Source organism: Harpia harpyja, chromosome 13 (assembly GCF_026419915.1).
Source record: "Harpia harpyja isolate bHarHar1 chromosome 13, bHarHar1 primary haplotype, whole genome shotgun sequence".
Classification (NCBI taxonomy): domain Eukaryota; kingdom Metazoa; phylum Chordata; class Aves; order Accipitriformes; family Accipitridae; genus Harpia; species Harpia harpyja.
The window spans coordinates 42,965,910-42,993,805 of NC_068952.1; the positions used below are offsets into that span (position 1 = coordinate 42,965,910).

General features: G+C 39.5%; 1 protein-coding gene across 1 annotated transcript in view; it reads left to right on the top strand.

The window, feature by feature from the left end:
- Positions 1-979: 979 nt before the first annotated feature.
- LRRTM4 (leucine rich repeat transmembrane neuronal 4) overlaps positions 980-27,896 on the top strand; it is a 383,248-nt gene continuing 356,331 nt past the window's right edge. The window contains exon 1 of the mRNA XM_052806492.1: positions 980-1,079. The gene's annotated coding sequence lies outside the window, so the exon portion shown is untranslated. The remainder of the gene's footprint in view (positions 1,080-27,896) is intronic.

Below are 27,896 nucleotides of genomic sequence, written 5' to 3' on the forward strand. Positions count from 1 at the left end.
TTCCCCTTTGTACCAATATTCTTGCAGCCTCTTTTGTGCCTGTGTGGTGACCTTTTAATATTAGTGCTGATGTACTCTCATTTCTAATTCCTGGCAAGGATATTTTCCAGAGTAGTGGTGTAACAAAAAGAAAGGCTGTTGCAATGCTATGTTATGTTTAAGAAGCCATAAATGATGAGATAGGATTTAAGGAGTTCTGCGTATGTGATACAGTTGCATACGTGTGATATAAAGGAGGAAAAGCCCAGTACTACTTAGTTTTACTTTTAAATTCGAGTTGCTATCTGGTCAAAACTGGCCAAAGGCTCCACTCCGAAACGCCAAAGCTGCCTATTTGAACTGCACAATGGAAAAAGTATATCTCTACAAACTGCAGCACAACTGTTAGGACAAGTATATTTTTCAATTAAGTTTGCCTGTGATTACTGATGTGGCTCTTTTTTCCTTCTGCTATCATATGTTATCTTCACTCTGAATAATGTCTAATATAGATTGTAATCTTTTAGAGCTCATATAGAAAGCTTCTTTTTCTTCAGCAATGGATGCAGAGTATTTCCTTGTGTGTTAAACAGGCTTAATTTCATAGCGGCGTTTTCAAAGAGGACCTGGAATCTTGGGCTGAGAAAGTCAGGTTTCCAGTCTATGCTGAAGCTTTAGTCCCTGACGGTATGCTTACACTACAGGCCCAGGAGTAAACTCAAGTGCTGGGACTTGTTCAATTAGTGCTTTTGAAGACAATTCTGCTGTAGGGCAGGCTGGCTGTGAGGAGTGGAGGTGTGAGCCTGCCCATGGCATTTGGCTTAGAGCCAACGGTTGGTCCCTGACTTGTCTTTATTTAAGGATATGACATAGCCCGAGCTCCTGAGAAACATTTGCAAACCCTGCAAAGTTTGTTAGTGTATAATGTTTCTTATGAACTTCTGAATATTTTACCATTTGGTTTTCAGGTGTGTCTTGGATTGCTTTTGTATTCAGCGAGAAGCAGGCCCTGAACCTGCCTTTTGCACCCTTTGAGAACGCTGCTTCATGTGGAGCCGTTTTCTAAAAGACCTGTTGAGAGTTACCCTTTTCCCACACAGGTGAGATGAAACATCATCTTAGCAGATCATGTAGGAAAAGAATAGCTGAAGAAAAGCTTCAAATAACACTTTAACATGTTTGAAACAAAGGTACTGTTTATGTGCATGCTCTAAATGTTATAGATCAGCGTTTTTCTGATCGAATTTATTTCTGCACTTTCATTCTAATATTAAATGAGTCAGTTAAAATGGATTTACGTGAATCAGGCCCCATTGTATTTACGAAGAGAGAGTTGTTAGTTGCTGGAAGTGGATCTGTATTTCTTAACTGATTCATTGAACTAGTGTGGTGGGCTGATCTTGGCTGGATGCCAGGTACCCACCAAAGCTGCTCTATCACTCCCCCTCCTCAGCTGGACAGGGGAGAGAAAATATAACAAAGGGCTCGTGGGTCGAGATAAGGACGGGGAGAGATCACTCACCAGTTACCGTCATGGGCAAACCAGACTTGACTTAGGGAAAATTAATTTAATTTATTAGCAATCAAATTAGAGTAGGATAATGAGAAATAAAACCAAATCTTAAAACATCTTCCCCCCACCCCTCCCTTATTCCCAGGGACAACTTCACTCCTGATTTTCTCTACCTCCTCCCCGCCAGCGGCGCAGGGGGATGTGGAAAGGGACTTGGGGTCAGTTCCTCACGTTGTCTCTGCTGCTTCATCCTCCTCCTCAGGGGAGGACTCCTCACTCTTCCTCTGCTCCAGAGTGGGGTCCCTCCCACGGGAGACAGTCCTTCATGAATTTCAGTTCTTCACGAACTTCTCCAACATGAGTCCTTCCCGCAGGCTGCAGTTCTTCACGAACTGCTCCAGCGTGGGTCCCTTCCCTGGGCTGCAGTCCTCCAGGCACAAGCTGCTCCTGCGTGGGTCCCCCACGGGGTCACAAGTCCAGCCAGCAAACCTGCTCCAGCGTGGGCTCCTCTCTCCACAGATCCGCAGGTCCTGCCAGAGGCCTGCTCCAGCGTGGGCTTCCCCACGGGGTCACAGCCTTCTTTGGGCATCCCCCTGCTCCGGCGTGGGGTCCTCCCCAGGCTGCAGGTGGAGATCTCCTCCACTGTGGACCTCCCTGGGCTGCAGGGGGACAGCCTGCCTCACCGTGGTCTTCTCCACGAGCTGCAGGGGAATCTCTGCTCCGGTGCCTGGAGCACCTCCTCCCCCTCCTTCTTCACTGACCTGGGGGTCTGCAGGGTCATTTCTCTCACTTATTTCCACTCCTCTTTCCGGCTCCCGTTTTTTGTTGTGCAGCAACTTTTCCCCCTTCTTAGATCTGTTATCCCAGAGGCGCGACCACTGTTGCTGATGGGCTCGGCCTTGGCCAGCGGCGGGTCTGTCTCGGAGCTGGCTGGCTTTGCTCTGTCGGATGTAGGGGAAGCTTCTGGCATCTTCTCACAGAAGCCGCCCCTGTAGCTCTCCTGCTACCAAAACCTTGCCGTGCAAACCCAATACAACTAGTTAAGGAAGAAGGGGATAACGTGGTGAGTAAAAGTATGAAGTGGTAGAGAATATCAAAGTACTAGCAGCTGCTTTGTTTGTATAGCGCACAGTCTTTATCACAGTGTAATAAATGATATTGCACTCTCAGTATTCTCTCTGTGGAATGGACAAGGGTTTTTCATTTCATGCTTCATTCACAGCCAGCTACAATGATTTCACGGAGTCAGCACCTACGCTTAGCACAGAGGGAAGAACAACAATATATTTATGGCCTATAGGAGATGTGTCACAAATACTTCTATTTCCACTACACAGCAGAACACCAAGAACAGGATCACATTGCCTTAAAAGAGAAAAACAGTAGAGAGGAGAGGCCTTGTGTGTGCAGCCATATGTTGAAAATTTTTACAGAAGCATCCAAGTTTCGTTTGGGACATGCATCACCTTTTGCAGACTCACATGGCAATGGCACTAGTGACTTCAATAGGGACGTTATGATTTTGGAGGAAATGAAAAAGATGTTCATTTTAGAGAGGGGAAGCCAGTTTCTCCACAAATACAAGAAGATGAATAGTCTTGTTATGGAATATTGTTGTGATGGACTAAGCATCCACCTTCTTTTTGCCTCTAAGGAGGTGTTTTCTATGCTCAGTCCTCCTGTTTCCTCATTCTTATGATATGCAATTATTTAGTATCTACCCTCCAATTTCCAAGAGCAATTGAGTTTCTTTCTACACAACATCAGTGGTATTCAAAGAATTAAATTAAAAGGTCTCTGAATGTTTCAAAGATGTGGCATTTATGTTTTTCTTATCATTGCAACCCATCCCACTGAATTAGGAAGTGAAATTCAAGCTCTCAAACCCCAGGTAACTTTTTCTTCTCTTATCAGTACTGTTTCGCAGGGTAAGGTGCTTTCTTTTTCTTTCACTGAGAAGTGAATAGCTTTTGGTGGAATATGAACAATTATCTAGAAAGATCTGTTAGTGAATTAGCCAAGGAAAGGCAAAGAACTGAGTATCTTCTGTCTCATACAATAAATGAGCTACATCTGAAGATTTAAGCAATCAGATTTGCATAATGAACATGTTTATGCCACATTATAGTCACCTGGTTTACAAATTCAGTGAGCATTTCACCACTATTATCTGCTGTCATAGTAGAAAAATGAAACATTTGGGCGAAAATAGTTTGTAAGGCAATGTGGATGTACCTTACTTCGTGCTTTTTAACATCTGATATTCAAGAAGTTTTTCTTATTTGAGGAGTAAACTCACATTGCCAGATTAGTGGTTGAAAATGTAGGACTAGTGCATCTAGCTTCTAGTGATTTGGGCAGGGGATTGTTTGTCTGAATTCTCTTCCAGATTACTTAAATTGAGCAACTGGTTGTACTTTGTATCTTCTAATATTTCTATTCAATTTTCTATTTTCTGTTATAAGCTTTTCCACACTGTTAGTTTTTGGTTTGTTTTTTTTTTTTAATAGCATTGTCTAGTGCAATAAATAGTGTTTTGATTTCAGCACAGTGCCTTTGGTGTCATTTTAGGCAAGATTTTCAAGAGCATAAAGAAGAGTTTATACACTTGTATATCTGAAAATCCTGAAAATACTATTGTACTATTTGGGCAACCTGTCCAAATACAGTGTTTTCATTAATTACTGTGTGGAAGTTTTTCCCTTGTAGGCCTAATTACTTTCTCTCTAACCTCTAGAAAACCAGTTCACAAGACGTGAACTACATCTCTCGTCTTCTTTCCACACTTTGTTCATTTACTGAGTGGGAGGTTTAGCATTACCTCTTTCCATCCCTTTTGCTCAAAAAAATCCATAGTTACTACAAAGATGCATCCTGTTAGCTCTGTGGTCTGTTCTATGGTTCTTCATACATTGCATTTACTCCTGTGGTTCATGTTTCCCCCCTGCCCCCCCCTCAAACTTCAAACTGAGGTCTTGGTAGCGACCTAGCTTACAAGTGATGAGGCAAAAGAGTTTGGATGTTTGAATTTGCAAACAATGTATTTGCTTTACTTGAGATTTGAGCAAGAAAGGCACATACCTGCCAAGGAATGCTTTCATGAAGAGATGAGTATTTCCAGAAATGACAGTTTACTTAAGATGCATCCATTTCTTTGCTTGCCCCAATTCACACATCTTTTAAAGAGGTCTGATTTTCTTTCTTCTGTCTAAAACTTCCTTAGTCTCTCAGTCTTGACATCCAATGCTATTTGTCACTTTAGAAAAATGGTGGCTGCAGCCTCAGCAGGTGTGAAACTGCAAGCATGGATCTGCCCTGCACAGTATGGTTACCTCATCTGCTCGCACAAGCCGTATGGGTCTCATTTTTAACATTTAGAAGCACTGTGGATTTTTTTTAGACCGCTAGTTTTGTATGCTCCAGTGTCATACTCCATGGAGCGGGAATTGTAGCGGTTTAGTTACATGTTAGGACCACTTCCGAGCTCATCTCCTCCTACGCAGCAGATCTTGCTTTTTGGGCTGCCTTCCTTTTACCTCCTGTAAAATTGTACATCACAGCCACAACTACTTGGGAGAAACTGCTACTAAGTCTGCACCGATAGCAGCACAGGGTGTGAGAACCGTCCTGCGTGGCTGCAGTACGGGAGAACCTGTTCTTGCACTGTGCCCCAGCTGTACTCTGCTGTTTCTTAGGCTTTGTTCTCTTACGTACCATGTAGCGGGTTGTTTATAATCTTTCTTGTTTCCCTCTGTGGAAACAGGACGTAGCTTGTAATGAATACAATGGATTTGTTTTTAATTAAGGCAGCTGGATATGACTTGCAATTATTCCTCAACACCTTGACGATTTTAAGCACAGACTCTGTTGTTCAGACTCCCTTAGCATGCTGGCTTGGGAAATGGACCAAGCCGCGTGTGCAGAGGTGTTAGCGGTGCCTGTGCAGCAGCACGGTCTGATATTTATGTGGCAGGTACAGCCGGGTAGAGGTTTTAGCGGTTACAAAATATTTTCTGAAAAATTCAAAATGGGTCACAAAGAAACTACTTGCAAATTCAGGTCACACTTATTAGTTTTGGCTGAGGTATGTGTATTTTTCTACACAGCAAACAAAGAGGAGAATTTTATCCTGTTTACCCAGTAGGTGAGGGATCTGTTACCTCCAAGGCGTGAGGCTTGGGTTTGAATGCATCCTCACTGCAGGAGTTTTGAACACAGGAGCTCTTAGAGCAGGCTCTCATGTCATGTGTACCTCTGCCTGAAGATGTTCCATAATTTTTTAAAAAATACATAGTTTAACACTACAGCTGAAATGCATCCAGTTATATCGGAGGACGTGATGCCAAGATGCTTCTTGTTAGCCTGTTGTTGACCTCCAGCCGTGCAAACAGGGGTTATGTTCTTGTAAGAAGCAGTCTTACTAAGGTACAGGGTTTTCTAGTCGAATGTTCTCTTGCTAAGGTAGCTGTTTTTCAATTATAAGACCGCACACACATCTTTTTATAACCAGATTCTCAGTAATGTATCTTTAATTCATTGGAAATCAATGAAGCTGTATGAGCAACTGAGAGCAAATAGTGGCTTCTGTGGGTTAGTGACTAAAATGAAAAGTCAAATAAATTCATTTTTTGTCCAGGAATTGTATCCCCTTCTGTTTCCAATATTTAACTCTTTTTTTAGAAAAAGAAACTCAACCCCCCCCCCCCCCCCCCCCCGCAAAAACAACAACAACAAACCCCAAACCAAAAACCAGAGAGAGACAGAAAAAGAAAAATACACATCAAAAATTGAAATCAGTTATGCAAGCAGTTGATTTTTTCCCCCTAGATATTTGCCCTTGCTTTCAGTCATGTTTGAAACAAGTTTTGGTATTCATCTTTTCCCTCCTCCTTATGCTTTCTGCACTGCACTTTCCAGAGGATTTGCTAAGAATATTTTTCCAATTCAAGTGCTCAGTACCTGAGGGTCAGGTTACTCTATTTTTTTGCTTACCTGTTGTTACTCTGGCTGGAAGTATCAGTGAAAAAGCCAGTCGTGCTGCCTTTTCCAAGCTCCTTGTCTAACTGTGAAAAATAATGAAGAGTGCACAAAAAACCCTACTCCTAGAGGAATACATTTTAATATTAACATTTAGTATCTAACGTACAATCTATAATAAAGAATGCTTGTAGTGTAAGGGACCAAAGTTATCTGATTCATTCCAAATTTATGAAGTTATAATCTTCAGGCTCTAAATGAAGGACAAATTTAGCATCCAAATTCTTAGTATCTAACGTACAATCTATAATACAGAATGCCTGTAGTCTAAGGGACTGAAGGTTGACTGTTTTATTCCAAATTTATGATGTTATAATTTTCAGACTCTAAATAAAGGGCAAATTTAGCATCCAAATTCCTTTTTCTATTTCCCTTTTGTAGACTCTAGGTAACAGTGTCAGATTTTATGAAGTGCAGCTTTCTCCAGACTAAAATAAAGGTACCTGGTTTTGTAGTGATTTATACAGTGGTTTTATTTTCTTTTACAGATCTTTGGACGTGTCTCCCCCTTTTATTTTTTTCCTCTTTTAGCATGAAGCCAATTCTTACACTAATGAAATGTTTTCTTGTACAGTGGCTTATGGTAAAATGTTGTTAAAAAGTAAGAATGTAAATAAGACTATGTAGTGTGCACAGAGGTTTTGTATGATTTGGTTTTTATCAACTGGTAAGGTATCAAACACTATGACACAAATTCTAAATTATCAGAGAGACTTCCTGTGATAGACAAGCCCTTGAATTAGAAAACAATCTCAAAAAAGAATCCTGCTTCTATAGAATAATTTTTTCCAGGTTTGCAAGGAGGCTCTGTCTTTGCTGAAGGTAAGGTGGAAGTATACACGTTGTTTCGTGACCACTAATATTCAAAAGTCATAATCTGTTGAAAAATGTGTACCGTATGTTGGGAAAAATGTCTTTCTGTATTAACACGGGTAAATCTACCGAGTGTGTACCCATTTTATAATGTCATACAAAATAATTGGCTAAACTGGATGAATCATTGCTTGGTGTTCTGTTTGTCTGAAGGCAAAAGGAGGGCTAAATCAGTGGAACAGGCAATCCAGCAACAGCCTTTAGCTTTTGTTAGACCCCCACCACTCCCAAAACACAGATTTGCTGTCTTGGATTTGGACTGGCACCAATTCAGATGAAGAAGGGATTTTTAATTTGGATGAAATCAAAACCTGTGTGCGGAGGTGGGTATTTGTGGGTGCTGAAAGTTGTGTGAGAAGTAATGGCTGGACTGTAACAAGAGGCAGTATCTCATAGACCTTTCTTCGGTGGGTTGTTTTCTATGCTATTGTCCTTGATGTATCGCAGTGAGACTTCTGCCATACGCTTTTAAATGAGCTTTGTCATCATGCCTGCTGCATCTGTTCCTGCTTTTAAACCTTGATGTGTGATGTTCTTACGAAGTGACTGTGCCTCCCTATGTTTGGATAACATCTAATGCCGGAGCCTGACCTGTGTGTGGTCGTGCCATTGTGTTAGAGATACTAAATAATATGGAAGTGATATATGTCATGTATTGTTTCCCAAACTAATGTTGACCTTAAGAGACTAGGAAAGATTTTTGAGACAACTTCTTACATCAGCCTTCCAAGCTATTTATTAAGTCATCTGTCCCACCCTTTTGACTCTCTAGGTTTTAGGTTTGTGGTTCCTTTTTGTAAAACTTTTGAGGTTACATCACCGAGTTGAACTCAAGAAAGCTTAGGCTTGGCCGCCAGCCAAAGTGCTCTCAAAGTATAGCATCCCAGAAGGATAATGTTTTCAACCTTTCAAATCTCAAATGGTTCACTGCGGTTCTAATTACAGTCTCCCATCAGAATAATCTCCCATAGCGAGAAGTGAAAAAAAACCCCAAAAAGCATAATTTCTCTATGCAAAGATAACACAATTGATTGCAACCTATAAAGCTACCAATTATACAAGATTTGCTTGTTGGGTATTTTAACTGTTACCATAGAATAAAATTCAGGTTTCCAGGCACTACCGCAGTCATCTAGTGTGACTGAACAAATGGGATGCTTTAAAAAACACGCAGTAAGTCACTGAGCCTCCGAGAGCCCCAACTGTAAGCATTTAATTGCCATTGACAGTTCTGGCCAATTAAGTCTCTGCAATAATGATCGCATCAGCAAAAATTACTGGATCTTTTATGTTCAGATAACCGCAGTTCCTAATTGGAATATGGCTTCAATGAAATCCTTTCTCTCCATTACCAAAACTAACATTAGGGATCAGAGAGATCACTGTTTCGATCAGTGGGTTGTGAACTTTGCTAGGGGTAAGAAAGGCAATAGAGTATTGCAAGGCAGTGAAAATGTTAGTATAGTTTAGAGTGAAGAAAATATTGCCGCTCTTCTCCTGTTGCCTTTCAAGATCAGTTGTTCTCAGCCTGTATTTGCACCATATATTGTGGACTTAATGAGACAGAGCCAAAACTGAGCTAGCATGCCCCTTCTTTCAAAGGGAATTACTAGCCTGATGTTACCGTGGTGTGGGTTTCTGGTCAGAAAGATATTCTCTCTTTGCAATGTAAACTGCGCTCACTCTTGGTTACTGATGCTATACTATGTAGACAAACCTTCTATTAATATCTTAAGCATATACGTGCTTCAGTATATTTACATACAGAGTCACGTTTGTGTAAACATATGACAATTAGAGTGTTATTCTTACTTCTTGTACTTTAACCCAGGTAAGGAAATCATAGCAGTATGGTACTCGAGGCATCTTTTACATGAAAGTACTAACAAAAACTCTTACTTGACCAGCCTTAAGTTCTACCTTTATTGTCTTGCAGTACCTATCAAGTATTTTTCAAGCATTAGCTAGAGAAAGGCCTTATTGTAAGTATTAGCTCAACCCACCAGTCTGTCTACTCTTCCTTGCAATTTGAAAAGTCCAGTAAGCCTCCCTTTATTTCACCTGCCCATTAAGTGTGGGACTTGAGTAACTGATCTTCCAAATCATCTATCTACTGCAAGTAAGAAGGCAACCCAGGAGAAAGAACAAGCTGGAATATTATAGTGAATCTGCAAGTTGTCAGGACACCGGGGTCTTTGTTAAGAAAGAAGACTCCCCAGTACCACCGGCTGAATGCAGTCTCAGTGGGTCAGAGCACAAGCCTGATGACTTGTCCCCCCTGCTGGGTGGACTGACACGTAGTCTTGTATTATGGGATTACATGATGTTTGTTGTTATGGGTAATATTGTGTTTTTTCACTTTTATGCATCCCTGTTAGGTTTTTATTCTTTGAATTTCAATTTTAAGCTCTTTTTCTTTAGAATTCATATCTCATTCTTTTAAAACTGATATAGGCTAATTTAATCAAGCAGTCTCTAGAATAATAGGAAAGTTATGCTAATTTTTGGAGATTAAATTGTATCTCTCTTTTTTTGCTCATGAAATAACGTGCTCTTACTTTATGAGAAACTTGCTCTCTTTTTTATGGAGAGTTGGAATTGTTTCTTTAATACATTACAAGCTCATCAGGAAAGGATCACATGGAATGAATCCTGCGAGCAAAGGTAATCGACACTGCACCAACGTTAGCACTGCGGCCTTTTATGCCTTTCAGGAAAAGTCTGTGTGGGAATGTGTTTTAATAGGAGGAGTTAAGGCAAGCCTAATATCTGGATTCAGAATAAGGAAATACTGTTATGGCTATTTAAGAATGCTCATTATTCAAAGGTCCCAAAGTTGTTATCGGTGACACTACAGATGTTTTTATTTATAGGCTCTGGGCTACAGCACTAGACTGAAACTTGCGGGTCCCGTGTTTGCCATTGCTTTCTCAATAGTCTTCGTCCCTCACTTCACTGCTTTTATCACCAGATATGAAATGGGTTTAATGATACTGGTCTAAGTTTAAGTGCTTTGAAATCAGTTGTTAAAAAGAAATAATACAAAACCTATTGGTGTGGTACTACTGTGGATTGCCAAGGCTACAGAGTTCCTCAGAGATACATGTCTGCATTTTTTTCCCTGTGTGGGATTTTGGTTTGCATAAAGAGGCTTTCATAGTAATATTTCAAACCCTAGCAAGCGCCAGTTGCAAAACACTGCTTCATAGCATTAGCTGCGGTGTATGCTCATTTTGCATGGTAAAAATGACTGCGTAAGGGCAAGGCACTGGAGAACAGTACCTACTATAACAGTACCTTAAAATAACTTGCTGCTCTTTAGCCCCATGGGCACTGTGGTTTTAGCTTTATTTTGCTATATGACATTAAGACTGCATCCCTAATTGCACAGCATAGAAGCCACGGTCTCCTGTCAAACAAGGTAATGTCTGTGGTTCTCCTCTGGTCTCATATTATTTATTCTGTAACGGTAAAGAGAGAGCTTGTCACTAGGATGCTTATAGGGCTGTAGTAACACTTGTACCTTTTAATAAACAAACATTCATAGGAGTGCTCAGGAAGACATCAAGTTAGATTCCCGTGATAAACAATATGAAGAAGCCCTTAATAACACTTGACTTGCAGCAGAATTCGTTGTAAAGCCAAATAATTTTCTTTGCCTGGGGTAGAACACTGAGAGAAAATTATGAGAACAAGGACACGAATTTTTATGGTTTCCAATGTGCTTTTTTCTGTGAAATGCTTTTTAGGTCGGTGGTAGGAATTAAACTGAAGATGACACTAGCCTGCGAGCCCAGATTTGCTGAACAAACACAAAGTTTGAAGTATGTGCACATGCTCGGAGCCAGAATTCAGACCTAAATGTGTGAGCATCCAGTGGGTGGAGTGCTGAGCTGGGGAACGGGACATACGAGTCCTAGTCATACCTCTGGTATTGATCTGGTGTGTTATTTGTTCAAAGACAGTTTTCTCCCAGTATCCTTCCTCCCCTTCTTTTACCCCCTTTTGTTTGTCTGCAGGGATAGAAATTCTTTCATTGACCAAGTGTCTATCCATATCCTGTCTGTGATCTGTAAGCAATATGGCAATGGAAAGAACAGACATTAGTTCAAGTCCTAATTTCATTTCTGATGGAAACTTAAATCTGTTTAGTTTTTTTGCTTGTAGAGGAGGCTGAGTAGATGACAATACTTGCCTTTTAGCGATCACTGTCACTTTCTGCTATTTTCACAACATGGCATTGACTTCATTTCTTGTTTTGCTCTGCTGCCGACCCAGGGTCAGCTCATGGTGTCCTCTCTCCCTGCTACACCCGTATCTTTCCCGGCATAGAGCAGTTCCCCTTCTTGTGCAAGGGAGGAAAGTTGATGGTCAGCTAGTGTTACTGCTTCTGTTTTCCCTGACCTCTTTTCCCTGCTGCACAAATGAAATAGAGATCATTCTTTACTTTACACAATCTCAATTCATACTCAGCAGTGCAGGGGCCAGATAATGGAATCAGAGTTTCTACCTGTGGGTCACGAGATCAGGTTGGACTCACAGCAGTAATGATCAAAACGTGCTGCAATTGAATGGCTCTTTCAGTCTCCTGCGAGAAAAGAGTCTAGTGGTTCAGCCAGCTCCAAACCTTGGTCTCTTTTAGGAAGTATACAGCATTTCAGTCTCAGGTGTCTCTTCTGCTTCAGTTAACTAAACTGGAGCTGAATTAGCTTTAAGGTTCATCGGTTTTGTACCTTCCATGGGAATTGAACTTGCTAATGAAAGAAATGAAAATACAGTCTAAATTCAGAATTCAGATACTTGATTCTTGAAAATCAAGCGCAGTATTATAATGCACATTAGGGTCATAATTTTGTAGAAGTGGTAATTTCTATACATACTCTTGAGTTTATCATGGGATTTTTTTTAAATGGGTGTACATTTATGCCTGCTTTAAATCCATTTTGCATTGCTAGAGTGGTATAAAGGAGCATTGGCACAAATGATAATCTTGCCCATTTTTCTTTTTTAAAATTTTCACCTTTTGCAAATTTGCCCATATATGTTAAGTAATTATGGATCAGAAGATGTCTATTATAGATGACTCACTTTGGTTAATAAATGTCTTGGTCTGTTTTAGTCCTTAATTACTTGAGTTGACCTACTCTAGTCAAATCATCTTTGCACATCAGGAAATGCGTTAAGAAAGTCTGACACTCCGAATTGCTGCAGATTTGTACTGCTGCATGGATAATTTTAAAAAGCTATTGCACCTGTGACTACCTTACCTGGCACAGGTTAAAAAATAGTGAGAAGAACGAGACTATTTGTGGCCATCTGATCAGATTTTAGATTAAAAATAGAACAGTTTCAAAATTAAAAGTATTCTGAAGTTTAGGATTCATTGGAATGCAAACAGATCACTCTAAAGCCTTTTACAATGAGTAAGAAGGCATCAACAAATACAAGTAGTTCAAACAATGTGAAATCAGATGCTTCTCAGAAGGGTGGCTCACATTGCTGTTCATGTCTTCTGGCACTGTCACAGCAATGTAAAAGGGTACTATGTAACTTGAAATCGTGTCCAGGATATTAGGAATTTTTGGGCATACCAAAGTGATTCCTGTAGGAGTAAGTTTGCATTTGGGTCAAGAAAAAACACTCCATTTATAAGGCTGTCAAGATGTTTTGGGCCACTGACTTCTGTGTTTTGTTTTCAAGAGTAGCGTTAACTAATTTTTAATTGAAAACCAGTAGTATCGTGTCATGGAAAGTGGAATTGTTGATGGCATTTTGTTGATGAGTATGAGTACTCAGTTTTCCCTTGAAAGCCAGTTTTGTCTGTAAACATTTGCCAGCACAAATCCAAGTTCAGGTTCCTACATGGCTCTTATAAGACTGACTTAGAGGACCCAATATATCAATGTTAAGCTAAGTTTTTTGAATACGGTATGTAATCCCTTACTCTTACATTTATCTTACAGTTTACAGTGGAAGGCCCATCTATTTTTCCATCCAGTTGCTCATGAATAAATAATATGACATGCTGTCTCCTCAACAGCTGCTTTTCTTTCCTTCGTTCTGCCAGTGATGCAGAAAGTCACCACACATTTGCATATGAAATACCAACTCCAAACCACATTTCGTGTATCCTGGACCAATGCACAGGAGAATAATGAACCACCAAGCAGTGCTCTTAGATCTTTGTGGGCCAGGTCACTTATTTGAATGTGGCTCAGGTGGTGGCCTATGGGAATTGTTGTTCTCTTATTGAGACTTAGTGTAAATTTAAGTATCCAGCACACACCTGCCCTTTGGAACTACCCATCAGCAGCGTTTTATAGCTTGCCTGTCATAACGGAAACAGTTGGGGTCTAAACTGCTGGAAGATCATCGCACTTAAAACTGAGCACGTCTTGTGAATTGGAGGCATTGTACAGAATAAAGAGGGCTGAGCGATAAATTTGTATATCATAATTGTCTGTCTGTGTTATAGAAAGAATGCCTTTCAAATGTGTCTTTTCCAAATTCCTCTTATTGTTGTTTCTTCAGGGCATAAAGATCTTTGATGAAAGAAAGAGGAAAAAAAATAACAGCAGCAAAACTATCTCTTTGTAATGGTAGAAAATAGTTACATAAAATATGGGAGTCTGAGAAATGTAAAAAAACCCAAAAAACAAAAACAACCCCCCAAAAACTCAATAGAAACCCTAGAATAAGGAAGGAAAAAAACCTCCAAAACCTTCAGCCTACTAGGATATATGCACGTGCTTATCCTTCTGAACTCTGAATACTTGTGTGTCCAGGGCTTTAAATATCAGAGATGTACATAATATATAACAATCCATTAGAATAATATAGGAAGCACTGGGGTAAATTTAAGAAACATAAGCAAAAAAGTAGTCTTGTTGGGCAACTGTGATATAAAAAAGGTAGAACTATAGTTAGGTGGCAAGAGCTTGCAAGAGAGGAGGTTCTAGCAACCAAATGGTGTGTATATATAAGTGTTTATACCCCAATATGTGTATTTTTACATGAGAACAGAATTAAGATTGTTGGTACAGTATAGAGGTTCTAGGTATCCAGGAGAAGTAAGTTTGTAAGAACTATAGGTGGGCATAAATGAGGAAGGTTAAACCCAGAGCAATGGACTCGAAGAGTAGATGAAAACTGTATCTGTTTGCTTACAGCATGTTGGTATATCCACTTGTGAAATCTAGGTCTGTGCCCAGTTCTGAAATTCAAGATGGTAGAGTCATAGCTAAGGCATTCCACACTTAATGTGCTGTAGAAATCCTTAATTTTGCCATTTTAATTTACAGTTTATTTTGGATGTGAAATTTAGAGTGATTTAATATCGTCATTCTTCTGACTGGATGTGATCCAGGGCCCAAAGTCTTCCGAGTAGGGCAGGGTGTTAAATGGCTTGATGGAATTAATGCATTCTTTTGATTGCTGTAATTTGTAAATCAATTAACTAAATCAAAAGATTAAAAAGCTGAATTGGCAACAAGGGCAAGTTGGAGTTTTTGTTGGTGGGGTTTTTTTTTCCCTTCTTCTAGATAGAGACATACATTTGCTAATACGTAGGAACCGGTGGCAAATCCTGAAACATCAGCTCTGTCCATGGAAAGCACAACTAATTGTGGACAAGACAGCAATAACTGGAAAATCAGCTTGCATTAAATAGTGTGTTTTGGGAGAGTCCTAAGCAAATGAGATAGCTTGTTTGAGAAATACAAATAAATTGCGTATCCACAAGCAAAAGAAGGCATCTCTTTTATGGAAGAACACATTGAAATTTTCTGAAGAAGGTCTGAAACTTAAGACTCAAAGGCAGGAAATTAGAGCTATGATTCTTACTCTCTGAGGGAACTTTTGTACAATTCTACCTTGAAATAAATATCAGCATTTTCCAAAGTGCTGGTTTCTTTGGCTGTCTTTCGAGTGCTGTCGTCTTCAAAATCCTAGCCATGTGTCCCAATAGCAGCTGCTAAGTACGAACCATTTAGGAATGTCCAGCCCCCACCAACTGGAAAAATATGACCATAAAACTAGCGTGTATAGAACAGGGCAAAAAATATTTACAAGAAATAAACAAGTAGGCATTCTAATGCTGGAGTATTATTGAAGTGACAATATGTGGATAGGTTTCCATGATAATGAGGAATTTTCTTGACAATAATCCATTAACTTACTTCCTGCAGACTGTTGAAAGTTTCCATGTTGCATGTGGTCGCTTGTGGTGTAGTAGGTGATGTAGTTTGGGGAGAAGATTTCTTCCCAGTAATAAGTTTATGAATCGGAAAAGTGAAGTCTGAGCCTGCATTTAATTTTTTTTTTTTTTTTTCCTTTTAGGAGCCCTTAAAAAGATGAAGTCTTCTGCTTTAATAATCTCTTATGTTTAAAATGCTGCTTCTGTGTTTGCTTCTATTTTGCTTCCTTTCCGCCTCTCTTTTTTTTGCTTCATCTTTCCCTGTAGAGTTCTTTATGCTTTGCTTATGTGGAAGTAGGGTTCAGTGAGACCCCAGTGCTTTCTGGAACTAATCTGGGCAACTTTATAAGCAAATTCATGTTGAATGAAGCATTTTACAAGATCAGTTTAAATCCAGACAATAGCAGGCTAAAAATTGCATATTTTCTTTCAGTTGCTAATTCATCTGTTGCTAATTAAAGGGAGGACCAGATCAAATATTTGTTTTGCTTTCAAACCATGATTTACACCTGTTGGTAAGAGCAATTAAACTTTTAATTCAATAAAATATACTCCATTTTATTTATGCAGAGATTTGATGCTTATATATTAGTGTAAGTCCATCCAGATGAACAAAGCCCAAATGGTAAGGGGGTATCCAATTACTTCTGTCTCAGCCAACAAACATGCTGCTTTAATTAAAAGTCTGCATGGAATATTTATAACCGAGGAGAAGAAAAGCTCCCAACAGTAAGTCTGCCAAAACCAATGAGGGCAGAGTGGAAATCCTCCAAGTAAGGGAATCGTAAACTTCTCTGTAATGTTTGTCTTTGTTTTCCCAGCTCTGAGGGCCTGAATGACAGTTTGGATAAAATATATGTAGTGTTATGAAAAAATAAATTGTTGAGTTCACTGCAGAAGTTACTAGATGAAATTGCGTCGCTTGTGTTATGTAGGAGGTCAGAAGATCGCTATAATGTTACTTATTGGTCTTAAAAAGTGCACGAATGCCTCACAGAGATCGGTGTGCATCCGTTCAGCAAACCTAGTGGTGCTGAGGGCTGACTACAAATGAGCAGCTGATCCCAGACCTAGAATAAAGTTTCCTTTTCCTCAGTAATCTCAAAATACCTCTTAAGAGTACTTTTCATCAGTGAATTTTGAAGGACTTGGCATCATTGCTCCCATGCTACAGATTTGTGGGGACATGGAGGAATGAACTGCCTTACATAAGGGTCACCTACAGCAAGTGCCAGAGCCAGAAACACGAGTCTCTGGATCACTGCGCTCTTCTCTTCCCTGCCTTATGGTTCCTGTATTTAGGTTGTTTCTGAGGTTTTATGCACCCTGCTGGCATTCACAAATATCCTACATAATGGCCCCTTTTTGTGAGGTTAGAGTTTAGCATGCTAAGCAGCACTGAAGTGAGCAGTTACTCAGCCCTGTGCTGCACACAGCAGCATATGGATTAATAATACTCCTCAGAGCGGTATCTGTAAAAGCTGTGGGTGATGAGCAGCTTTTAAGAAGAGTCCCTGTTGTCTCTCTATATGGGAAAATGAAGCACTGTCTGGTTCCAAGAAATGGAAAATTTTATACACGATGACATATATTTTAATTTTTTTTTTTTCCACCAGTGATGTTCCTAATTATGTATTATACAAATCTAATTCTTGCAGTGATTGTATTATTTTCTTCTTCCCTACCTTCTTCCTGGAGTACTGACCATAACACTGTACATCCTCTTATGGGGAGAAAAGAAAGCCCAGTTGGGTGGTGTGTGCCCTACAAGTCATCTTTCCGTTGAATGGAAAAGAGATGGGAGCAGACAGGAATTTTGTGCTTCATTTGTATCATCTTTATCTGAATAAAGTTTATCTCATAATTCCTTTGAGTTCTCTTCACTTTGCCTTTCTGTAATTTCATTGCTTGAAACAGTGGCTCTGAAAACTCTTATTTATAGCACAATGCAGGTTGGAGGAGAGAAGAGGAGAAGGGGTCTTGCCCTCTCTTGCACTCTTTGAGCGTATCGCTTGAGTAGGTGGGTTGGGTGCACACTAACAGCTGTTGAAGTGAAGTGTTTGCGTTGTCCAGCCAACAATAGCCTTCTGCAGACCTGCTCCTATAATCCAAAAGAGAACAACAGTGGGAACTCAGGTGCTTACGTGCCGTTGGGGCTTTCTTATAAATCCCTGCTATGGAAATGTCTAATCTATCTATAAAAGTCTTAGACTCTATGTTATCTATGTAATGCTATTGGAAAGGCTTTTATTTTACTAATCCATGTTTAGCTATTTAAAAACTCATTTTGATAGAATGAATTTTATACAGAACCTTGTTGATTTTTATCTTTGCAAAATGTTTCTGTCAGTCTGATAGAGCTTTTATTTCTTTTTTTTTTTTTGGTAGTCTTTTGGTTTAGAGAGGCGTGTTAATTGTTGGAGGCAAATTCAAATCTCCCAACCTCAGAGAAATTTGTTTATCATTAAATACATGTGTACATGATATGTGATATATTTAAATATGTGTACTTAAGCCAGGGTTTATAGCAGCATCTGCTACAATAGACTGCATTGCACAGTTCTCTCCTGCAATAAGTATATCCTTCTGATATTTTTAGCACCTCAGCTAGCTAATACATCCACTCTGCTGACCACCAGTACAATTAGAGCAATCGTCATCTTGTTCTAAAAAAAAAAAAAAAGGGGGGGGGGGAAATAACCAAACCTTCCTTACTTGCAGGGGCTTTTGAACTGCTTCCGTGTGCTCAAGGGCTGCATTTAATCTTACTTTGAGTAGGAGGGAGGGGAGCGTCCTGTGGCAAATGGTCCAGCACTGATGGAGCAAGTTAGAACTCTTGCAGAGTCAAGCTCTTGTACAGGAACTCTCCTTTAAAGATTCTGAATTGTTTACAACAGGTTTGCTACTCTACCTGATATGGTAGAAGGCAAGTTTGTAGGTTTAATTCCTCAAAGGTTGGAAGAATAACAATATTAGTAGGACTATAGGTGCTTTTTTTCTGTTGCTTTGGATTTCCAGAATTTTCTTTTGATCTTGCATGTGGTTTTTAGTATGTTGCTCTGGAAAAAAAAAACCCACCACCCTAGAATTGAATATTACGTGAATTATCTGACCATCTTTTTCCTTTATTATTCCTAACAGTTGGGTTGTGGGTTTTTTTTAAATTATTGTGGGGACTTACGATGTCCTATGATTTTCAATGTGGATGTGCCTGCGGTATGTTTTTCAGAGTAACACTGATGTTGCTGTCAATGCTCCATTTCCTGATTTTTTGAGCATCCCTCTTTGAGGTTTCTTTCTCTCCTGTCGGAGACCTATTGCAACAAAACACAGAAATGCTTTTCCTTTTAATATAGACTTTAAAAAAACCCAAAACCCCAGAAGAGCGCAGGGGAAATAGTCTTCAGTGTAAAAATTATGGTTTTATTGCTGAGGGAGGGTAGCTTGGCAGAAGCAGAAGAAATTTCAGTTTGGAAAAAACTAAAGGAAACGCTTTAAAATAATTTTTCATAGTAATTCTAAGGAGCTAAGTTTTCTGAACTGGATACAAGAAGTCATTAAGCTGAAATTTGGATTTGCATCATGAAATGCACATAATAGAATCTGTGCGTGTGACAGAACTTTCTCCATCGCTAATGAAAGTTCATTATGGATCTTTGCATATTCTCCTCAACAAGGCCAACTCATTCTGCCCCAGTAGATCAATTAACTTTTCTTCGCCATCTGTTCGGCCAGCCATTAGTTCTGTCAACATTGCATCTTCTGGTGGCTTTCAACAACATAAGGGCTTTAGGAAGCTGGAGAGGAGGCAGGCGTCAGCGGTGCGCTGGAGTGTGCTTGCTGTACACTGTGTTACCAGACTGAAAGACCTTGAAAAGAGGACTCGCCGATGGTGGGCAGTGATGCTATCTGTAGCTTATTCTCCATTCGGTTAAAGAAATGTTGGGTTTGGCGCTCATTGCGGTTTCCAGAATCATGGAAGCAAATCCATCACTTCAGCTGTAGCTCTAGCAGAAGCCTGAATCTAGGTTTGTAAAAAAAGTGATGTAATCTCTCCCTGACCTTCAGTGAGAGTCAGATCAGCCCATAGGAAACCAAGGAGTATGGGCCTACTGAATTATAGAAAGACTTTGAACAGTGTACTGTGCTTAGAAGCTCCCACTCAAAATGTCATGTCTTTGTTAGGAAGGCACAAAAAGTTGAAGACTGTTGAGAACAAGAACACCTGATAGCTACTGAGTCTTTTTGAAAGTTTGTCTGCTGAGAGCTCTGCCCGTAGATACACCATGTACTTACGTAGCTATGACGGTATTTCTTGCCTCCTGATGCTTCTGTAGAATGGAACATAGAAATATAGCTACAAAGGGTGTACTATAGGTTATACGTGCCAGCATTAAAAGGTGCTTGCAAATCCTTGGGTAGAAAAAGGGAGTTTCAACAAATGGGCTTTTTTGGGGTTACAGTGCTTCTGTGGAACATCACCTCTTTGGGGCTGTGCAAGCCTCAACATTTCTTTTTCTTTTCGAAGAGTACCAGTGTTGCTTTTTCCTTCTGAAATATGTTCTTAGTGGCTATGCTGCATTCAGAAATAGTATTGTTCAGTGCTCAGAACTCCCGGTCATCCATGCAGTGAGAAAGTGGTATGAGCACAAAGAGGAGAATACAAAGAAACTTTAGGTAAGAAATCTATTTACTGTTTGAGAGCATTTTGCCATAAAGAAAAGCAAAAAAGAGAGGTTTATTTTTAAGTAATGAAAAAACTATCAGGCGTCTCTGAAAACATGGAATCATACTTGCTACATTATCCGCCATGCCAGGTAATTGAGCTTCAACTTCAAGCACCCTGCAGATATTTCGTCTTCTGTCGTTATATATGAAATACAAATACCAAAGCTGTGGTCTATAGGGTTTCTCCCTTATTTGTTGCGTAAGTTAGAAGGCAGGTATGGTGGGTGAAGCAGGGGATTGTGCGCGGGGAAAGTACTACCTTCCGATTAACGTGTTCGAATGCCACCCTGGAAGAGGAGATGGTGTCCCTGGCACTGACGTAGGGTTCCCACTTGATGGTACTTCAGTTATGTTAACTGAAAGTGCCACGGATAACCTCTGAAACTAAAGATAATGCTGGCATAGCTGTTCATATAAGAGTGAGGCAATTTATGGAACTGGTCCAACTGAAAAATAGTTTCTTTATGAACTTTCTTGAGGTGCTTTTAAACTGGATTCATTACCCAAACTGATTCACCATGCAGACAAACAAACACTTATGCTGTCACATAGGAAAGGATGTTGTGAGATCGTGGGTGAGTGGTCAGGACAGGATTGGAGATATTTTTGAAAATAGTCTTGTCTAATCAGATTGTAACGATATGTAGTGACCTTCTTCTTGCCACACAATCCATGAATTCATGTAAGATTTTTTTAATGAGCAAAGTCTGTGTACATAACATTGGGGGGGGGGGAGAAAAAGATTTTTTCCTATTTTATTCCTCTGTGATGAGAATGACAGCAACCTCTATTAGGAACTAAATGGTCTGGAAAATTATAATTAAGAGAAAACAAACATTTTGTTGTGAAAACATGAAACTGAAAAGCAGCTTTTAAGAAAGGAGGCAAAGTATTCATGCCTACCAGTGAAACATCAGAAATACTTTCCTTCAGAAGTATTTGTTTTTTTAGGACAACTCAGAATTCCAGGAAGAAATATAATGTAATTCACTCTGCAACTTTTTTATTGTTGTATTCTTTTCTTTTGAAAAATGTTGTTTTAGTCTGAGTCTTTTAGATGTAAGCAAGCATCCAAGCGACTCTGGTAATGACTGGCTGTTGTAGTGTCTCTTTCTGGATTTTGAGCATTTGGGTCTTTTTTAAAAACTCAAAAGGGGTTTCATGCAGTGCAAAATGAAATTGCTTTAGACAACTGATGGAAATTTTGTTTATCTATCTAGAGTTTCTTTTTTTATTTTGGTTTAAGATTCCTTATTCTGTGTATGGAAATTCTCGAGCTGGACATAAAGTCATTTACAGAATCGGGTGCTCTGTACACGTCTGACAGCATGGTGAGATACCAACTAAGACAAAACCATTCCATATGTTCCAAAATATTCCATGTTTTCTTAAGTGAATATATGGTACGTGTCCCTGGCTTTTGACAGATTTGAAGCTAGAAATTCTGTGTCTCATAGGAATGCTTATAGGTATAGTACTACTCCCACTCTTCAGTTGTTTTCAGTCCTAAAAGCCACACGCAATATGGATGGTTCTGAAACAGGCTCCGCACAGTGAACATGCCAAAAAGTCCCATTGATTTTCTAGTGTCGGGAGCGATTTTGTAGGGGGGGCAACCAGAAATAGGCTAGATCCTGTGTTACCTCTAGATGTTACGCATTTTGAAAAACCTGGAGATTCGTGGAGTATTTAATGCACCGTAAATAACATTTACAGCTTTATGCTTTTCAGTTTCTACTATGTCGAATAGTCATAGGAGAAAAATATTACTAGCATGCTTTTAAGTTACGCAGTGTCTTACCTAAAACCCTTTTAAATCTGTACCCTACAGAGTCCAGATCTTGTCCAGCTCTACTTAGTCTGTGTAAGGATTAGTGCCCACTTATGCCTGGCCATAGGTCACAGCTCAGAAGTGTAGATCTCTTGGTATGTTTGTACGGGCCGAGAGAAAAGTGTTTGTCTGCTGAAAGAGCCGGGTGCTGAGTTTACTATTACCCAAGGCCTCCCTATGCGTCTATCATCATGCCATTAATAAGGAATTAATAATAACAGAAAATCAAAAGAGCCTAGAGCAAATATCTTCCTTGAAGAACAACCTGAACAAATACAACAGCAAAATTACATCTTTTTTTTGTGTATGTTAATGTTACCTAACTTGTTATTGCTCAGTGGTATTGCAGTATTAGAGACCTCTGGCTTTCAGAGTTTTTCTTTGATCTGTGCAGAAATGGATCAATATTAACAACATTATGGTGTAAAATAGTAATAATCTTCACTGAGTTCCTGTTTCCTTTGAGGTAGATTACTTCTCTACACAAATGGTTACTCTGGGCCCTTTCTCACTTGCCATTTCACTCTCTGCACCTGGGTACTTCAGTAAATCCTTCATTGTATCAGATTTTACCTTGTTTGTCAATATTGTAGCTAGCTGTTTGTGTTAATGTCTTGTTGATGCTTTCCTCAGAATTTCCCACTTTCTAAGACTTAGAAATTAGCTTGGAAAAAACCCCAAACAAAACAGAAACCTCCAGCTGAAAATTCAGACCTGTCAGAAATGGAAGTGCTTTAAAGATCTGTTAAGCCGTGTAATAGACTCTCAAGGGAAGAGACAGGAGCCCTTGTTGTTGAAATCTTTAAATGTAGCTCAGAACAAGTGCTGTGTTACGTACTGCACGGAACAATCCGCCATTGGCAGAGGGGTTGCTTTGGATTTTATTTATATAGTAACAGGAGTAGGCAGCGAGAAAACAAGAAATGCCACCAAATAACGAGTTAACAAGCATTTGTTGTGAGTGGAAATCAAACATTTGCTATGTAGAGGTGATGCTGAATTACTAATAAAAATAGAATCGGGTGACCTAGTTAAAGCTTGTCACCTCTGTCTTCCAGGATGCAACACCTGAAGATAGCCACATAACTTAAAAGACTAGAATATAATATAATGTGTTTGAGGACAAGGAGATAAGATATATCTGTAGCTTGGGATTCTCTGTCAAGAAAATTTTACAGAAGCTACTTGTGTGTAAATACTGTGCTATTTTTAACTCCTGAAGCGGTTGATTCTTCTTTCAGAAATAGTTCTTGCGTTTGCTGCTTCCTATCTGAAACAGTGAGTGCGTCCTTTAACCCAAAGTGCAAGATCCTAAATTATAGAAATGGTTGGAAACTAATTAAGGATCAGAGGTGCCACAGTGTTGGGAGCTTTGCACTTGCACAGTGCTTCCCTTTCAAACACCGGCAGTTGGCAGGTACAGCACAGAGCTTTGCATTCATTGCAGAGGAGTTTTGACTAAGCTTTTATGAAAGGGGCTGGAGGAAGGAGTCGTGGGAGCACTCAGATTTCAGAACAACTGTGCAAACACCATCTCCTTGTCCTTCTGGCTGAGAAAGGTGGCTGCTGCTGTAGCTTGCTGGTAGGGTAAAGGATTTACATTTAAACAATTTCTACATTCACCTGCTCTCTGCTTTTCTCCAAATTTTTGTGTTAAATCTGAAACTTTGTGTATTTTTCTGTGAGAAAACATGCCTGGCCTTTCAAAAGTGCAATGCAAGCAAAATCTGTTGGGGAAACAAAAGGCATGTGCTGCTGCTTGAAAAGAAATCAATGTTAAGATTAGGGGAAAGGACGTTATTTTGGTTAATACAAAATAAGGAGTTCAGCTTTCAATGCCTTAAACATCTGACTCTCAATTTGTGGAAGTGGATAATGCCACTGGAGCCCTCGAGGACGCTGTACCGCAGTAGATAAATAGCTGGAGCGGGCTGTGAGCGAGTGGCCTCTACTCCCGATTCTCTCTCACACGTTTCTGGTGTGATAGTAAGCAAGTCACTTCTCCCGTGTGCTCCCAGACCTCTCCCTTGGCACCATGTCACGAGGGGAACGATGTGTAGACCTCTTTTACAAAATAATTTGAGGTGTGTGGATGAAAAGAGTTAGATACAGGCTTTTGGTGTTATCATAAATGTTTAATAGTTGGGTAAATACCAATCTGATAAGGTGGTTAGTGAATTTAAATTCTGTTGTTGACATTAATCCTTGAAGGAGGATTAAACTGCAGTGAATAGAACATGCTTCGCTTCTGAATGACAATGCTCACGTTTCTTTTATGTTCATTAACTTGACCATTTTAATTAATGCATGCTACATTTCCTGAATGTCCATCTATAGATGAGTGCAAGATCTCTGTGGAAGGGTGTCTGGGTACTTCTTCAAATTGGGCCTTTGTTTTCCAGAGCTTTCTTAAATGAATGCAAAGACAATGCACAACAGAAAAACAGGCCCTTGTAAAACCAAAATTAACATTAAAAAGATATTTCTGATTCTAGTTCCTTCAGTTTGATCAGGGGAATGAATAGATTATTAAGACTCAATATCCTTATATCATCTCCTGCCATCATTACAGAGAGGAAATAAGTATCCAAATCACTAAATTGCTTCAAAGCTGCTTGGCAACTGCGAATTACAAAATTGATCATCCAACTCGTTTATTATTTCTTTCAAAGAAGAGAAGAAGGAAGAAAACCAGTTCAGGATTATCACAAGGAATAAATCCTGTTGCAGGCTGTGCTATAATAGCATCAGGGCTTTGACAGAAAAATGGCAAAATGCAAAACATGCAATAGTTATATTAAAAATAATAAAAACCACCTGTACTTCCCTTTGGCTTTGTCCTTTTCACTCGCTTTCATTCCCAAAGCAAACCTAAATATGAATATAACTTAATCTTGGTTGTTTTTATCCACGAGTACTTCTATATACAAACAGATTATATTGACTGTACTTTTTTTGTCTGTTTCCTTCTTTCTTCTAACTGGTTTGTGTAACCTGGAACTGTAATAGAGGAAAACAAGTCGCCTGTAGGAAGAGTTTGTGGGCTATGCATATAAAACACTCTTTCTAAAGGCTTGGAGGGAGAGAACCTTCTGTGGATAATGAAAAGTAGCTAAAAAAAAAAAAATTCTCTTCGCTCCATATCCATCATTTCCATTACCATATCTTATTCTGGGCAGAGATAATCTGCTAAATTTTAACAATTTATTTTTCTACCTGAATATTCAGTGACTTATAGTAGATTAACAAGAGTGAAGTGAGGTTACGATTTTTTCAAGCAGCAGTCACAATAGGCTTTTCTATGTCTGTGTACTATGGAATAATATATACTCAAAATTTTCTGTGGACTGTATACCTCCTCTACATACCGATAACCAGTACTGCTGTTGTATAAATCTGGGAACGTGTGCATGCAGTTATGTGTTGTGGGTTTAAGCGTTGGAGGCCTGAGGCTGCTGTTGTGCAGCTTTGTTTCGTCTGCACACGTTGGCTGCCCACCCATGAAGGCTGGGAGGCACCGTGTGCTGCTCCAAGTATGAATTCTCCAATTTGAACTAACAGACATGCATCTCTCCATCTCTTTTCCTGCAATTTTTCCTCTGTCATTTTTCCCTTTACTATTTTCCTCTGGTTATAGTGTTTGCTGTTTATTATCCGAAATTAATGGTCGTCTCCACGCTTTTGTTTTGTGACTTGTGTGTACTTGGTGCTAGATTAAGTTCTTCCAGTAAGGACCGAATTTGGCAACTGCAGCACTTAAAACAGTATGTCTTTAATCTGTATTTCAGGAAGTGGATTAAAGAGAGGTGAACAGTGAAATCCCTTTTCTTTCACGATCACTTGTTTTTGTAGAAATGAGGCAGCTTTCTGGAAATGCTATTACATTCTCTAATGTCTTGAGGAAGGATCCCAAGAAATTTTTGTCCTGATTTCAGTATATAACAAATCTTAACAAAAGCAGGGCGGGGGGAAAGGCAGTTTTGAGTCAGCTCACGCTAGTCTCTGTAGTTTCATAGGACTGTCTTAGGCTACATTTTTATTTGGCTAAAGAAGTTGGGTGTCGTGGCTTGTCTCGAGTAGTAGTACTGGTAAAAAATTTTGTTTGGAGTGGGTTTCTATTGATAAATGAAGTCTTGGCACAATCTCAGTATCTTTCTTTGCCACGTTTTATGTTATTTTTGCAAAAATGTGTTTTCTTTTCAAGTGAAGATTTTTTTCTCCCCCCTTATGCTGGAAGAGAAAGAAAAGGGAATTTGTAACAAACTTTTCTAAACCTGGAGTGTTTCTGTTTGGAGACTCTGGCAGACTGCTAATGCAGGTTTCACTTGTGTCCCCAGGGTCGGTAAGGCTCCCTGGCTGCAGAGCCTCTGATGGTGCAGCCTTCTTCCCCACTATGGAGAAGATGAGATTGAATGCCTTGTGGGTTTATAGCTCAGCTTGGGACTATGGACTGTACAGAAGACAGTAAGAACAGAAATCCCTTGACTAGAGCTGCCAGCAGGCTTCATGTCAGGAGTTCCAAAGAGAGTAATATATTTGCCTTCCCCTTGAAAAGCAAAACAGTTTTCTATTGTCTGACCAACTTCTATCATCGCCTATGTTATTTCTGAGTGTATTTGGTTTCCTGATCCGTTTGGTTTTTATGGGTGCCACAGCTGCCTCTGTTCAGCTACTTAGCCATCTTGATACCTGTGTCTTTTGGATTTGAAAATGGTTTTCATTAAGCATTCTTTTCATATTAGTATTAGCTCTAATTTAACTTCTTTTTCATTTTAGTTTGTATGTGTCTTCTGCCTTGACTATTAAAATCAAGGTGATGGTCTGTTGTTAGACTCCTATGGGTGCTCCAGTGAAGAGGCAGGATGAAGGTCTGCGCAGTTGTATGGATGACCCAGCCTATGTGGAGGCAATTAGATTTTTAATTAATCTAATTGTCCCATAATTAATCTAATTGTCCCATAAATTCCCGTAAGAATAGGCTTGTGGCTCCCAGAAAAGTTGTGTGTTTTTTCTTTCTAAAGTTAGTCCTCTGTGTTTATAAGGGGATCAAGAGACTTTTGACTTAAACACAGACAACTCAAAAGTGCGTTTGAAAGGGCAAGAGCAGAGATAGCTTTTTTAAAAGTTATTATCTTGCAGTGTATTGACAAATTCTGATTAATGATTACACTGCCTAAACTGCCAATAAAACACAGTGCTACAGATAATATTTCTCAAGTCATTTATTATCTTTGCAGTTGCTGTTAACAACAGCAACTTTTTTCTGTACATGTTTTATTACTTGTAAGAGTATGGTAAGACTGCATTGTTCTAAAAGGCTGTTATTGTTGTGGATGTTAGAATGCTAAATTCCCTCAGGGTGTTCTAAGATCATCAAATAGTAATTAGCTCCACATAGACCACTTTACTTAAGAGTTTGCTTAAATTTCTTTATTTAGATATGTGAAATTTCTTCTTGGTGCTCCAAAGTGTTATGGAAGAACTTCGTACGTGGTTCAGAGGGGAAGCTGCTCTTGCCAGCAAGGGACTAGGCTGAGATTTAGGAGTGCTGCATGTGTCCTCTCTCTGCCACAGACTTTGAGGGTCCTTAGGTGCATCATTTATCCTCAGATTATTCCCATTCTCCAAATTCTACTTGAAAGGATGGAAAAAGGGAGGAAAATCTCAAAATGGCACTCTTTGTTTTCTACAGGTAGCAAAGTGGGACATGGAGAGAAAAACTTTTTCCAGACAGCAAAAAA